The 14,462-nt window shown below is 32.9% G+C and overlaps 1 long non-coding RNA gene across 1 annotated transcript; it reads left to right on the top strand.

Moving 5' to 3' along the window:
- The first annotated feature begins 1,062 nt into the window (after positions 1 to 1,062).
- On the top strand, positions 1,063 to 6,586 carry LOC129226109 (uncharacterized). Its single transcript, XR_008580770.1, has 3 exons — positions 1,063 to 1,220; positions 3,505 to 3,681; positions 6,434 to 6,586. It is a non-coding gene; the product is annotated as an uncharacterized LOC129226109 (long non-coding RNA).
- Positions 6,587 to 14,462: the final 7,876 nt, after the last annotated feature.

Here is a 14,462-nt window from a genome sequence, read left to right as displayed (position 1 = left end):
AGGGGGAGGGGGAGGTGCCGAAAAAGCCTCAAAAGTGCCTATACAGACTGCGCTGGTAATCTAAAAGAACATTTATTTAAAGCGCAAATTGTTGATTTATGAAATTCCAGTAGTTGTTATCCTGTTTTATTTTCGTGTCACCACATAATAGGAGCCATACCTTGTAAACAAACTTTTCCCTAATTTTTGAAAAAATATTAAACTTATAGCTAAAATTATGGGCAATGCTTGATTGCTAAATAGGTCAACTAAGTCATGACTTGGGGCACCACTTTTTAAGGGCCACTAAATGGCTAAAATTGTTTCAGTCAATGACTAAACGAGTAAGGTTTGCTGCATGGGGGGCCGCGAAAATTTACTTGGTCTAGAGCCCACCGATATTAAAATTGGGCCCTGATTATCTGGTTTAGGCTTTTAAACTGGAATGATTTTAATCCTAGAATCCTGAATTTCATTTTACGCTCATTATTATTATTATTATATTATTATTTATTATTATTATTATCGTTGTTACTGTTATTCTAATCATGTTAGGTACTCCCTCCTCATTCGGTGCTTTTACTCTGTATATGTATACATGTTTATGTATATCTTCATGGGAGTTTTAAATTTTCATTGACCACAATTCAAGACTAAAGACTTTAATTTTACCAAGTTCTAGTTAATTTTTTGCTTTGAAAGATAAATGATTATACTTTTTAAGAGTTAGCACTTAAAATTCAAGCTATTTAACACTTTCCGTTTAGCTTATCTAACCATTTCCTTAACTCAAACGAAGGTCAAATACTGTTATCATTAAATTTCTACAGTATGCCGTTATACATTAGCGCTGAAGGGAGGGGCAACTGAGACATCAAGACTTAAAAAGGACAAAAAGAAATGGAAAAGAATCAAGTGCAAAGGGTGTCGAAAGTCGAGATGGTTTGATTTTGGAAGGGTTCCGACACAAATGAAGGGAAAACCTCCAAGGTTGCTTGCCCGAGGGCTTGTGTAGGATAGAATCTTCTGAAGCATCACTCTGCCACACCCCTTCAAGAGGTGGAGGTGCTTCAAATAAACCTGGTTTTTCATATCAAGGACTTGTCACTTTTGTTTTGTTCCCAAGTGTGATTTTCTCGTTTTGAGAGTGGTATATAAAGGAGAACCTGCCTGCATTGGATTCATATTTGCTTATTCTCCTGCAGTGAGTTAGCAAGTGATCCTTCAAGATGAACTTCTTGGTAAGTTATAGCCGAACAGTAATGATTATTATTTAAATGCTTTGTTACTGGTTACAAATGTTTCGAATATTATTCTTTAGAAAGTTGCCCGTCAGTATGAAGGGCAAGTTGTATGAAGGGTGAAAATTGCTTCTACTCTTCTACATTTGAACGAAGCAATTGCCTGTTTGGTGATGTTTTGATAGTTGAAATTTTAACCTTAACACCAGTGGATTAACCCTTAACTCCAGTAGACAGCGTTAATTGTTTTCGTTTCTTCATTCCCCTAAAAAGATACAGTTTTACCAGTAAAACTGTTAAGTTACCTGATCGAGTTCAGCCTTGTCACAATAAAGCCTTTCCCTGCATTTCAAACATTACCAAAATATATTATCAATTATCATGCCGTGGCGCGAGTTTCATTGTTGAAACACGCGGGTTACTCGACCATCAGCTATTATTTATATGAGGATAGCTCAAGATTCATAAAAATGTTCAACTGTTCAGTTTTTGTCCTCAGTTTCTCAAGAACTGTTAGTTAATCAGAATTTTTTTTGGGACACAGGGAAGAAAACTTGCACTTAAGAATAGCTTGAATTGGCAAATGGAAGCTAAATCTACTCCAAATAAGGACGAATTCGTATCCCACTATGTAATGAAAATAAAATAATACGACTGATCCCAAATGTTTTGCATTGCTTCATTACTTTAGTTCTTCAATCACTTACGATAATTAGAATTGTTCAACTGTTCCGTTCGTCCTCTTTTTTTACAAGTTTAATTATCCTGAAAATTGTTTTGATGAATCTAGGAAAAAAAAAAAAAACATTTCCGGATAGCGCTTGAAATGCCGAATGGGAATCTGAATATCCCCTAATTGATGGCGAAGTGTATCCCAATTTGTAAACAAAAAACTTATTATGAAAGCGCAGGGACAAAGTAAAAAATAAAAATATTGTTTATTTTTGACTGAAAAATCATTACTTTCTTCTTTAGTTGTGAGCTCTTTTATATTAACCAAATATCAGATTTTAACACAACGTCATCACGGGTTAGTATCTTGCAAGGAGTGTAAATTATATATTCATGAAAATTTGAAGCGAAGTTCTGAGGAGGAAAATTAGTTATCCAAAAACAACATTTCTTTGCCCATGTGGGATCGAACCTACAACTCTCTAACCAGTTGAGCTATGAGACCTCCCCCGTAAAGTGCTATACATTAAACCAATGCTTAGTCAAAAAAAGAAACTGAATAAATTGAATTTTTTGAGAAATAGACGCGAGTTGTCTGTTTACTTTCCGCAGGAAGAGGCAAAAAAAAATCTTCAAAATGAAGCCTTACTTATAAAGTTTGATGAAGTTATGGCGTCCCCCCAAAAACAACTTTGAGAAATATATATTTCTATACTTTAGAGTAACAATATTTAATGTAAAAAACATCAGTTCTATGAAAAATTGTCGTAAAGTTTCTTAATTACTTTCTGGCTCAACCTAACTTTTACACCCAAACACAACGAAATTATGGACACTTCAACGTATTATTGCTCATGGTTCATTGGGAATGTACACATAATCTAAATTAATTTTCGTTATAATTGAGTTATAAGTGACATTAGTTGTTTTAGCTCTAAATAGAAAGGTTGATTGTTGAAAAAACAGAGTGTATGATTTTGGCAAATATGATTACAGCTCAATGTAATACTATAGCGCACTGCATCACATTGGTTGTTGTTGCAACGAAAATATTACTGCTTCGTGGACAGTTTTTATTATAAACTAAATTTGGTCTAAATCTGATAATAGTTATTGTGTTTACAAGGTGCAGCTTTAATTCCTCATAACAAACGTGTATAAAAGAAATTACATCAGCAATAACCTTTTTTTTTTTTGAGCAATCACATTGCTTACTGCTCTCACTTGACCATTTTTGATGTTCTATGATTTTATTTTCCTCCCGCCTCCCTCTGCAGCACCACCGTCGGCCGGCCGCCTCACGATGCTGCTCCTCTAGCGAAAATCGTCTCCAGGTTGCGTCCATATCCTACATACACACCTACTTACACACACATACACACCCACCTGCACACACATACACACACCACTACGCACACACCTACTCACACACAAATACACATACATACACACACCTACACATATACACACACAAATACACATACACACACTCATGCCTGCACACAGACACAAACACACACGCCTACATACACACACACACTCGTGATTGCGAAAACATAATTTGAATTCCAGATGTCAAAATTCAAATAATTTTTTTTTCTTTTCTTTATAGTTTGCCGTTCTTGTTCTGGTTGCCTTGGCCGTGTGCACTTTTGCACAGTGGCCATACTACTACAACACCCACGCAGCTGCATACCCCTATGCCTACAACTATGCTGCTTATAACCCTGCTGGTCTTTACAACCCAGCTCTGTCATACTACTGGAAGTGAATAAATGAAGAAAATCAGGTAAGAAATAGATATATTGTGTATTTATTTTTTCCTACGTTGAGGAAAAAATAGTGCAGTTTGATTTCATGCAAGGGTCTACAATGCATGAATTGATGATTTTTTGAACCAGTTGCAATTTCAACTGAAATATTCAAGAAGATGCTTAAAGGGGAAAAAATACGCATGTATTTATGGTACAAAGCTCCTTTATGGTTTGGAGAAAATCAAAAAACAAGTTATTATATCTTTAACGAAAGACTGAAATTATAAACTCTATAACTTTTGAAATTGCAGTAAAATTAACCAAATCCAGATTATAGGGGAAATCTATTTATGGAGTATCTTTGTTTTTTAGTGGCTTAAAGAAGAAATGCAGTTTTTTTGTTTAAACAAATCTATTTATGGAGCATGTTTATTTTTTAGTGGCTTAAAGAAGAAATGCAGTATTTTTTGTTTAAACAGTTATTATTAGCTCATAATGAAAAACTGCAGCAATAGGTTGTTTCTCACGTTTAATTAAACGATCAAAATATGATTTTTAAACAATTGGACGATTTGACTCATGTATAGTTATCACACAGCCAAATTTATCTGATCTGTTCATTTAATTATTTTCGCTTAATTTTGTAATGTAAGCTACTCTTTCCAGATTACTTGGAAAGGAAGTACGCTAATTTTTATCTTTTGAAACCCAAAATCATTTTATATTAACCAATTATGATTTGATCGAAAAATATTTTAGGCCTCAAAAGGGAGTCGGGAAGAAAAGTTTATGCATTAGTGCAAGTATTTTATTGAATTTTGTTCATTTTGCTGATGCTTTATACAAATTTATACAGGGGGGCCCACCTGGGGGGGGGAATTCATGGGGATCACTGCGGTATCGAAGCTTTTTACGGGGGGGGGGGGGTTGAGGGATATTTTTCCACTTTTTTTTGAGGGGGGCTCTTGCTTTTGGGGGGTCTTTGCGATTTTTAGGAGGCGGGGGCGGGGCATTCCAGATTTATCACGCTTATGTCAACAAACTTAGATAAATTTCATTTGAAATTTTGAAGTTTCAAAATCTTAAGATTCATTTTAAAGATGATTATAAAAACATTGGAAGATACATTTCATTCACCGAAAAAAAAGTTTTATAAAAAATTTAGTTATAACTTCAAAGTTATAACTACTACTAAATATTTCTTTTGAACTATTCCTTTTATTGAATTAAGTTAATAAAAATGCTTCAAAAAAATAAATAACTCCGCGGTTCTTTGCTTAATTTCTGTAATAGTTAAAGTTTACGGTAATTATTTTATGGTAAAAAGCAAAGAAAGAAATGACAAGCAAAAAAAAAAAAAACAGAAATAGTGGACGATTAGCACATAATGTATTATCGAATACTTATACGACTTAAAAGTAAATAAATCCGCGTTTCTTATGCACTTAATCACTGCAATGGTTAGAATTAACAGTAATTATTTTACTGGTCTGAAATAGAAAATACATAAGGGAAGGTTAGCCCATAATGCATACGTATTTTAATATTTTCTATCAGTCGAGTGCATGCGGGGCAAAGTGAAATAGTTTATTTTGTTTAATCGCTCATTCATTTACTAAATAACTTACGTATTCATTTATTAACTCATTCATTTACATTCCTCTATTTTGTAATTCACTGATTTATTCATTCATTCATTCACTTATTTTATTATTTATTCACTCTTTTACTTGTTCATTTATTTTTTTCCGTATATTTATTAATTAACTAACTTAATTTTCAGTTTATTGTTTCTGTATCTTTTCATTTTCTTATTAAAGCTTTTAATTACTGATTCAGCTGATCAAAAATATTTCCTATAACTAAAGAAAAAATATTTCATTAGAAAAATATTTAATTTTTCACTTTGCCCCATGGTAAAAAAATTTCCATTTTTTAAGGCTCAAATTTACTGCCAAAAATTAAAAAAAAAATACTGTTTCAATGTAAGTTTATTTTAAATAGAATGTTCTTTCTTTATGTTCTGTCATTTTTATAATAAATTTCCAATTTGTTCATTTTGAAAATGTTAAGTCATCTTACCATTTCACTTTGCCACACATTCTCCTACTTTTATGACATTTAATTTCCTTTGTGAAGTGCCAAATATGATTCAACAGGTTACTACGCATATTGTTGAGAATTCAAGTGGAACATATGTAATGAACAAAATTTCTGTTAGTCGGTAAGGTGGAATAAATTTAAATCAGAATTATGCTAAGTCACTTAGCACAAGTCAGTGCATGTTTAGAAAAATTTCCCAAAATAAAGAGGGGTGAGGGAGGGGGGGGGGCTTAAAAATAAGACCCAGATTCCCTTAATTTCAGAGGTTGATCAGGTCCTGCGGATGACTTAACATACAAATGCTTACACATTTTCGCATTGAAATAGGGGCTCCTTGAAACCTCAAAATATATGTCTGCAACCAGTTGCTAATTCGGTTTTTTTTTTTCAACGTTATGTTTCCCACTTTTTTTTTTTTTTTTGTTTCACAAACGTCTTCATTAATTTCGTATATTCTGAGTATGTTGGAACCGTCAACATTTACAGTGCCAACTGTTCCTAAAAATTCCTATTATAACAAGATTAACAGTCCTTAAAAAAACTGCATTTCAGTAAGTGTTAACTGTCATCACAAGTCCCTCTAAAGATTGATGAAACAAATATTTGTTAGTTTGAAATTTTTTCATGTTAATAAATGTAATTATTTCTTCTTAAATTCATAGTTCCTTCTCATTCTTTTTCTAGATTTCTTCTTTCCCGATGGCAGCAATTATTTGACAAATTGGAAAAATACTTGGAAATTTCTTTTTATTTTCTTTTTCCTGTGTGTCTTCGAACAACCTTATGTAAAATCTGATTCTGTCATCCTTTAACTGTTAATAAATTTTGAAAATGTGACCTGTAGTCTCTTTACTTTCGAGTTTTGCAGTGATATAAGTTTTGACTAATGGTATTACAGTTTTTCTTGAATTAAAAAAAAAAAAACAGTTTCTGCTATTTTGTTACAATAGTATTGCTTCGAAAATACAATGAAAAGTTACGGTTCTGAAGAAGTACATCCCCTTGCTTCTGAAAAAAAAAAAAAAAAAATCTACAGACTATTTTTTATTGAGAATCTATTTCCTAGATTTTTACTTCTTTTTTTTAATGTCAGTTATAATTTGAATGAACTCATGAAATTATTCTTTAATAATCTTAAATTTTCTGTACTCTCTGGGCCGAAATCTCACTTCAGCATATATTATGAATTGCTAAGTAGACAAAAAAGTGAAATAAATATTCTTTTAAGTCTCCTTAGCTACTTAATTTTTAACTTAAGATAAATTGAAGATTCCAATTAAGAATATTTTTTTAAATTAAAATAAACTTTATTTTAACTTAGACTTTATTTTTAATAAGACTAAGTTAATTTTATATAACGTTGGTTTGAACTTGAACATTAACCTTAAAATAATGTCTGTTGCTATTTTTAACCCCCGACACACAAAAAAGGGGGGGGGGAGGAAATAACACAAAGGAAGGGGTTATAAGTTTGAGGTGTCTGTGTATCTGTGTGTCTGTCTGTGGCACTCTAGCACCTAAACGAATGTGGACCGATTTTGAAAAAAAAAAAAAAAATATGTTCAAAAGGAGAGTTGATCGAGAGTGTTTTTAGCTAGATTGCGTCTTTGGATGACATTAATTAACGAAGATTTTAATTAAAAACCTCTAAAAGGTTTTTCGCAATTTTTGCAGTGAAAACATCTTTAAAAATTTTTAAACTTAATACCAAAATAAAGAGATTTTTTTTCCGCGTCTGTTAGAATGTGTTTGGAACTTCCATGTTACATAGAATTCGAATTATAACGTTTTTTAAAGCAGATTTTAATAACGGCTAAGTCTTTATTCATGCGAATGATCACCGAATTCATTGTTGGCCGACAAGGAAATTAACCGCAATGATTTAAAATTTTCATCTGTTGCCAGTTTCTGTTAGTAAATAAAATACTTGAAATTGATATTTAATCGTATAAGGCTTTTAAAAGGATTTTTAAATTTTCCCTCTTAATTCTACAGTTGCGACTCAGTCGGGGGTTTTTAAAATTTTTAATTATATGTAATTCTTTCTTCGAAGTTTTGTTCTTTTTTCTTTACCTCAGAGCCAGATTAAAACATAAGTCACATTATCGCTACTTTTCAGGAGAGAGGAAAAACGCGAAATAGGATTCTTCGCATAATGCACTAATAAACAAAAATGCGCAATTTTTTGACTTACGCTAATGTGGCTCTGAGATATAGATTTGATGGTTAAAATACATGTTTATTGTTTTGGAAACATTTCAATTACAGTAGACCTTCGTTTTACGTATGTGTTACATTCTACGGAAATGCCACGAAAATCAAAAACTGCGCAAATTAGATTTATTATTAATCTTAAAATAGAGGTTAGGTTCCATAGTCGAAAGAAAGAAACAACAACTTCATTGTGGTGATAATTACTGAAAAAAATTGCTCTTGATAGTTTTTGTCAAAAATTTGAAAAGAAAATTAAGAAAGGTAAATTGAAAAGTTTTCAATTCTCTATGTAGCTCAGAACTTTTTAATTCGCTGAAAAAAAGTCAAACCTATGGTTTGTACCCAGGGGCGGCAAATAGGGGGTCAAGAGTTTTTGCCCCAAATTTCTTGAGCAGAATGATAGAAAATGGGTGAGTTCAATTTATGTAAGTCGGAAATCAATGTTCATTAAAGGAAATATCGCTGGTTCTCAGCAACTATTTGATGAAACTCGACACATTCTCAGACTAGAAAAAGTTTTTCATTATTTGGTTGATGACTTAGAAATTCATGAAGTATTTTCGGCCTTTTTAGAACATAGAAAACTGATAGAGAACCATGGTTAATTTTAACTAAAGAAGACATTGCCTCATATAGGCTAAATATTTCACACTTGTGTGCCCAGTGTAACGATGGTATGTCCAATATGAGGGGCCCGTGAGAAGTAATGTGGCAGCATGGTTTTCACAAGAAAATTCCTTGATATTTTACATTCACTTTTACGCTCATTTTTTAAGTGTATATTTATTTGATGAGTGTTCATCGCTTTCATCCGCTAGAAACACGTTTCAGCTGCTCAATACATTATAATGCTTTCATAGAAACTTCTTAAAAATGCATGTGATTATTGAATAAAAAAAGACATATCAACCAAATACTTTTTATGGGGCTCTATAATTATGCAATCGCGGAGTGACGCAAGATAATTTTCAAGAGTTAAAACGATAAAAACAGTTCTCTATAACTTCAAAGCAGTGATTTGACTACTGGAAGAATTATTGCAAAACGATTCTTTCAATGGTGAAAAAGCTCATGCCTTTTTAGCATGTATGACTTCGTTTGAATTTTTATCCAATTTGTTTGCATCAGGAAAAGGTTTTTGAAAAATGCTTTACTCTATCAAAACTATTCAAACCACACTTCAGTCTACAATTGATCTGTGCACCATACTACCACAGTTCAATCTACAATTGAAACTGAAAATAGATTTTTTATAGATGTATATTTCAATATATCGTGAAATTTTTCAAAAACATTCTTCCTCCAAGCCAATTTTAAGGAGGCGCAAAAAAAAAAAAAAAAAAAAAAAAAAAAAAGTTACAAAAATCCACATGATGATGTGAAGTCAAACATTGATTTTTGAATATTTTGTATGAAGTGATACATTCAGTTTCGAATGAAATTAACACAAGATTTGATGATAATTATTTTTCTGTATGGTTGGCTGGGATTATGGTTGTTTGGATTAGATTTTGAAAACGAAAAATAAAATGTTTCAACTGTGAGTAAAATTTTTAGCATGAGGCAAGAAAAATTACAAGCAGTATACTGACAGAATGGTTTTCACGTCCAGAGACTGCAGTTTCATCCTTGTTATGAACTCATCAGTCTGGAATAGTGAATAACAGAGCTGGAGGCAGATGATATCTCATTGAAGCTGAGAACGCCGACATGACTAGATTATTCAATGATGAAAAGCTTAAGCCCCTCACAGTTTTTGAAGTAGCCTGGGTGATTTTGAAGAGCAAGATATAAAAAGTGCTTTCATATGTAACTTTGTGTTACTTCAATTATTTTTTAATTATTACAATCAGCTTAGTTAGTAGAGAAAGATTTTTTTTTATGTCTCAGGAGGTTAGAGAAATATTTTCGAAGCACAAAGGGAGGGAAAAAAAACCTTTTCCATTTAGCTGAACTGGCAAAACAGCAGGACATTGGGTACTGATAGATTAGTAACACGATTCCCTGCTTTTCCGAATTCCAAAAATCATGCATTATAACTTTTCCAAAAGGTATAAAAACTTTAGTAGCGAGATGTTTTGTATAATAACTTTTTAGTCAATGAATCAAAATTTTAATTGTTTCTAAACACTAATTTCATTCATACTAAACCGATTTTATGACAACTTCTTGTTAGCTAATGTGTGTTTGGTTTCGCTTTGGGGTTATACATATTTAAGAAACTCGACCCCCCAAATAAAATGGTGAAATGCCGCCCCTGTTTGTAACACTTGAGTAGATAGAATTTTCAACTGGATGGAAGGGGCGAATGGTTTAGTCGTATCAAGCCAGAGGTTTTCATTGTGTGGGGGGAGGGGGGTTGAGGGGTTGGATTTAGTGGTTTCATAAATATAAATACACCGCAAAAGAAATCGAAAAGGTTACTGAACATACGGACAGGTATGATTAGGGGCGGATACAGACTACCAGTTTAGGGGGGGTGGGTCATGCTAAAGAATGACCCCCCTCCCGCCCTCGCATGAACGAACCTACAGCTTGGGGCACGCAAAAATTTCTGAAACTACTTTAGAGTTGATAAAAAGAACTAAATCGCCCAGGAATAACGCACCTAATAGGTCTTAAACGTTGCAAATTAAATTCATAAGCAATGAAAAGAACTAGTGTTTTAATTCAAAAATAGTTAATGAATTGAAAAGACTATTGAAATCGTTAACAATTTATTCATGAAGTGTTTGAGCACAATGTGGACGGATACTATTGTCAATGGTTTAAGGGGGGGGGCATGACCCCCATGACCCTCCCCTTGTATCCGCCACTGATGGGTACGATACATGTAATTTTCATAATTATCTTTAAGTATTTTATAAACTTTTTTTTGTTAACGCGGTTTAGAGTATTAACTTTATAAATTTAGCGTCTCACAACTAATCGTAAACATGCCATTAACATTAATAGTAAAGCTATGATATTTTTGGAAACATGTCAGTTGAATGAATATGGACTCGAAAGTATTTTAGTTTAGTAACGTACTAGAAATGGCAATATAGCTTGAAACCAAGTGATCTGGCGGGGATGGTGGTGGTGGTTTCAACTATTAAAGTCCAAACCCTCGTACTAAGTGAAGTAGTACTGTGTTAATGTTGTTAACAGAGTAAAATTGTAGTTTCATAATGTCATTGCCAATGCCACCAACCAGTCTCTTAATGATAAAATTAAAAATGAACTTACTGAGACGCCTCATTTACTGAACTGAAATGAATTAAATGCAATGCCTACTCTTATTAGGGTAGTTCAAAGATACATGTAAAAAAAAAAGCTTGTTCTGCGTAAGAAGAACACCTTTCAATATTTTTAGACTTGTGGCTAGAAATATACTCTAAGAATTTTAGCTTCCTATTTCAACTGAAAGAGGATGCTCAACCCCCTCCCCCAAACTTCATGAGTGTGGGGAGGGAGGAGGGTTGAAAAATACATTGAACTGGAAAAACAATGCTACACATTATAATATACACTAGTAATCTTAATATATAAAAATCAATGTCCTGAGATAACATATATATATATATCAGCGCACAGCCGAAACCGCTGAAGCTTCAGACTTGAAATTTGGCAGGCATGTACGCATGATTACGAAAGTAACCACTAAGAAAGGATTTTTCGAAATCTCAATTAGTTCGGGAGAAATTAATTAAACCCCCTTAATTTCTGCGAAATTAAAACCTGTCATTGAAATTCAATTCCCTTATTTTCGAAGGCTTTCCTCCATTTAAATCATTATTCAATACTTCATCTCAACTTTTGGTCGATAGCGAAATATAAATTTGATATTGTTTTTGTTTCTCACGTGATTCTTAGGCTTTTCTCAAGTCAAATCATAATATTTCTGTCTGTTGCTTTCATTTTTTCAAAACTAGAAACGAAGTTTTTAAGAACATCATCACAGGCGGACTATCCTTTTGAATTTAGAAGAGTGCAGTTTCCTGTTAAAGTTTGCTTCGCAATAACCATTAATATGTCTCAAGGACAGACACTAAAAGTAGCAGGGATCGATTTAAGAGAAGACCTTTTTTCACACGGCCAATGTTATGTAGCTTGCTCCAAAGTCAGTTCACCAAGCAGCTTAATAATTTTAGCACCAGAAAAAAAAATTAAAAATGTTGTATACAAAGAAGTTCTTGCTTAAACATAGGTATATCAATAAAATGTGGATGGCCTGTGTTTGCAAAGATAATCAATACTTTAAAAGGATCGTTAATAACAGTTAAAGATCGGTTAAGGACAAGGGCATATATGTTCAGGGGCCCCGGGATCCTCCCCAAATTAGAAAAAGGTACAGTGAAACCTGTGTAAGTTGACCACTTGCGGTGCAGTACTTTGGAGGTCAACTTAGACAGGTGGTCAACTTATAAAGGGGGTAATGATTTTTTTTTGGCATTTCTTGTACCATGTATTCATTTTTTGACTAATTGACTTACTCTTTCCGTTCAACTCACTTTCATTGCTTAACATTACTTTGAAACAATAATTTAAAATGCTATTCAAATATTTTAGGAGGTTATTTTCTCAGAATGACGTATATTGTAAATTTAAAATTTCAGTAAATTGATCAAAAAAATCATTGTTTATAAAAAGTTATTTGATATTAATAGTGTCTAAAAATTCATAGCTAATCAAAAATAACAAATTTTTCGCTTTTTTTCTCATATACATTTAATACATTTATAACCATGATGATCTACTTTTCAACAAAATAACTCCTTATTGAAATTTGGTGCACTTATTAGATACTAGTTTTGGAAATTCCATATGTGTCAGCTAATTTTCTCTGGATTTCTCCCTTTCAATTAATTTTAATATCTGGAAAAAAATACTTTGAACTCAAAATAGAACAACAAAAGAAAAACAATTTTTTAGAATATAAGGGTTCTTAGTAGTTTTTCAATGTGGGGGTTAAACTTTCAAGGAGGTTTAGTTATGCTGCTGTTTTATTTAGTTGGTAAAATGCTGGTCTGACATCAAAAATATTCTTGGAAAGATATAAGAAAAATAATAAAAAAAATAAAATAATTTGCTAAATTAAGTTTTAAAAAATAAACCAAGTGGTCAACTTACAAAGGGTTTTTTTACAATAATCCAAACTAAATTTGGGGTACATTAGTGGTCAAGATAGACAGGTGGTCAAGATAGAGAGGTGGTCAAGTTACAGAGGTTTTCCTTCATTATACAAGATAGGACTAATTCCGTTCCTGACAAAAGCGGTCAACATAGACAGGTGGTCAACTTACAAAGGTGGTCAACTTTACAGGTTTTACTGTATATAGTAATATATTATAGGTAATAAGTAATTATTATAGGGGATTTTCGAAAATAGGTGCACCAAGCACTGTTAACCCCTGCTAATTTCATTACCCGAGCAATGCCGGGTACGGGAATGCTAGTATGTATATATATTGCAATAAAATAATCATTAAAAAAAAAACAGCTGGGGAAATGAAATGTTTCTAAATTTGTTGCATTTTCTAAACTACGGCTAATGTTAAATTAAGGGGTCATTGAGCACCCTCTTAAAATTTGAGTAAGAAGCTAAAAATTTTACAGCATAATCCTCATACAAATAATAGCCGATGTTCGAGTAACCCGCGTGCTTCAGCAAAGAAACTCCCACCAGCAGGGCATGATAATTTGATAATATGTTTCGGTAATATTAACGTGCATGGAAATGCTTCATTGTGGCAACTCGCTTCGGTAAATTAACAGTTTTACTAGTAAGACTGTGTCATTTCAGGGGAATGAAGAAACGAAAAAGCGGTAAACTATGAACGCTATCTAATGGAGTTTAGCAGGGTTCATCGACTGAAGTTAAGGTTAAAATTTCAACAATCAAAATATCACAAAACAGGCAATGGCTTCGTTCAAACGTAGAAGAGTAGAAGCAATTTTCACCCATCATACCTTAACGGGCGACTTTCTAGAACTATGAGTAAGTTTAAAAAAATAATAATAAATAAATAAATAGGGGGTGTCCTGAACTCTAGTTGAAAAAAAGTTTTTTTGAACCACCCTACTGCTTATTCAATGTGGCAAACAACACTCCGTAAGTTGCTACACCTCCTAGAGTACTAAAAATGAAGATTCTCCTCAACTTGCAGGATTTCCCTGCTGTCAGAACAAAGCTCTTCTTAAGTTCACCGCGATACATCTTGAACTCTGATTTATCCTTAAAGTTGTTCGATAGATAATGGAAAATCATTTCTCGTGCTTTGTCGTAACTTTCCGTCGCAGAAATGGCCGAAATGCAGATCAGAAGGAAGTAAGCGAGAACTAGAAATACGCTGGTGGTGGAGACGGGATTCAATGGATCAACCGATCTTTCCGTTGACGTGAATAAAGTGTTGTACCCAAATTCGAACAACGAGATCATGCTGGCAACTATGACAGGAAAAATTGGGTAATTGAAGATTTCCTCCATGTTTCGCAATTTTTCCATTGTTTTTAAATA

Source organism: Uloborus diversus, chromosome 7, assembly GCF_026930045.1.
Source record: "Uloborus diversus isolate 005 chromosome 7, Udiv.v.3.1, whole genome shotgun sequence".
Taxonomy (NCBI): domain Eukaryota; kingdom Metazoa; phylum Arthropoda; class Arachnida; order Araneae; family Uloboridae; genus Uloborus; species Uloborus diversus.
Note: the sequence above shows the minus strand (reverse complement) of the source record. Positions and strands in the feature narration are given on the sequence as shown.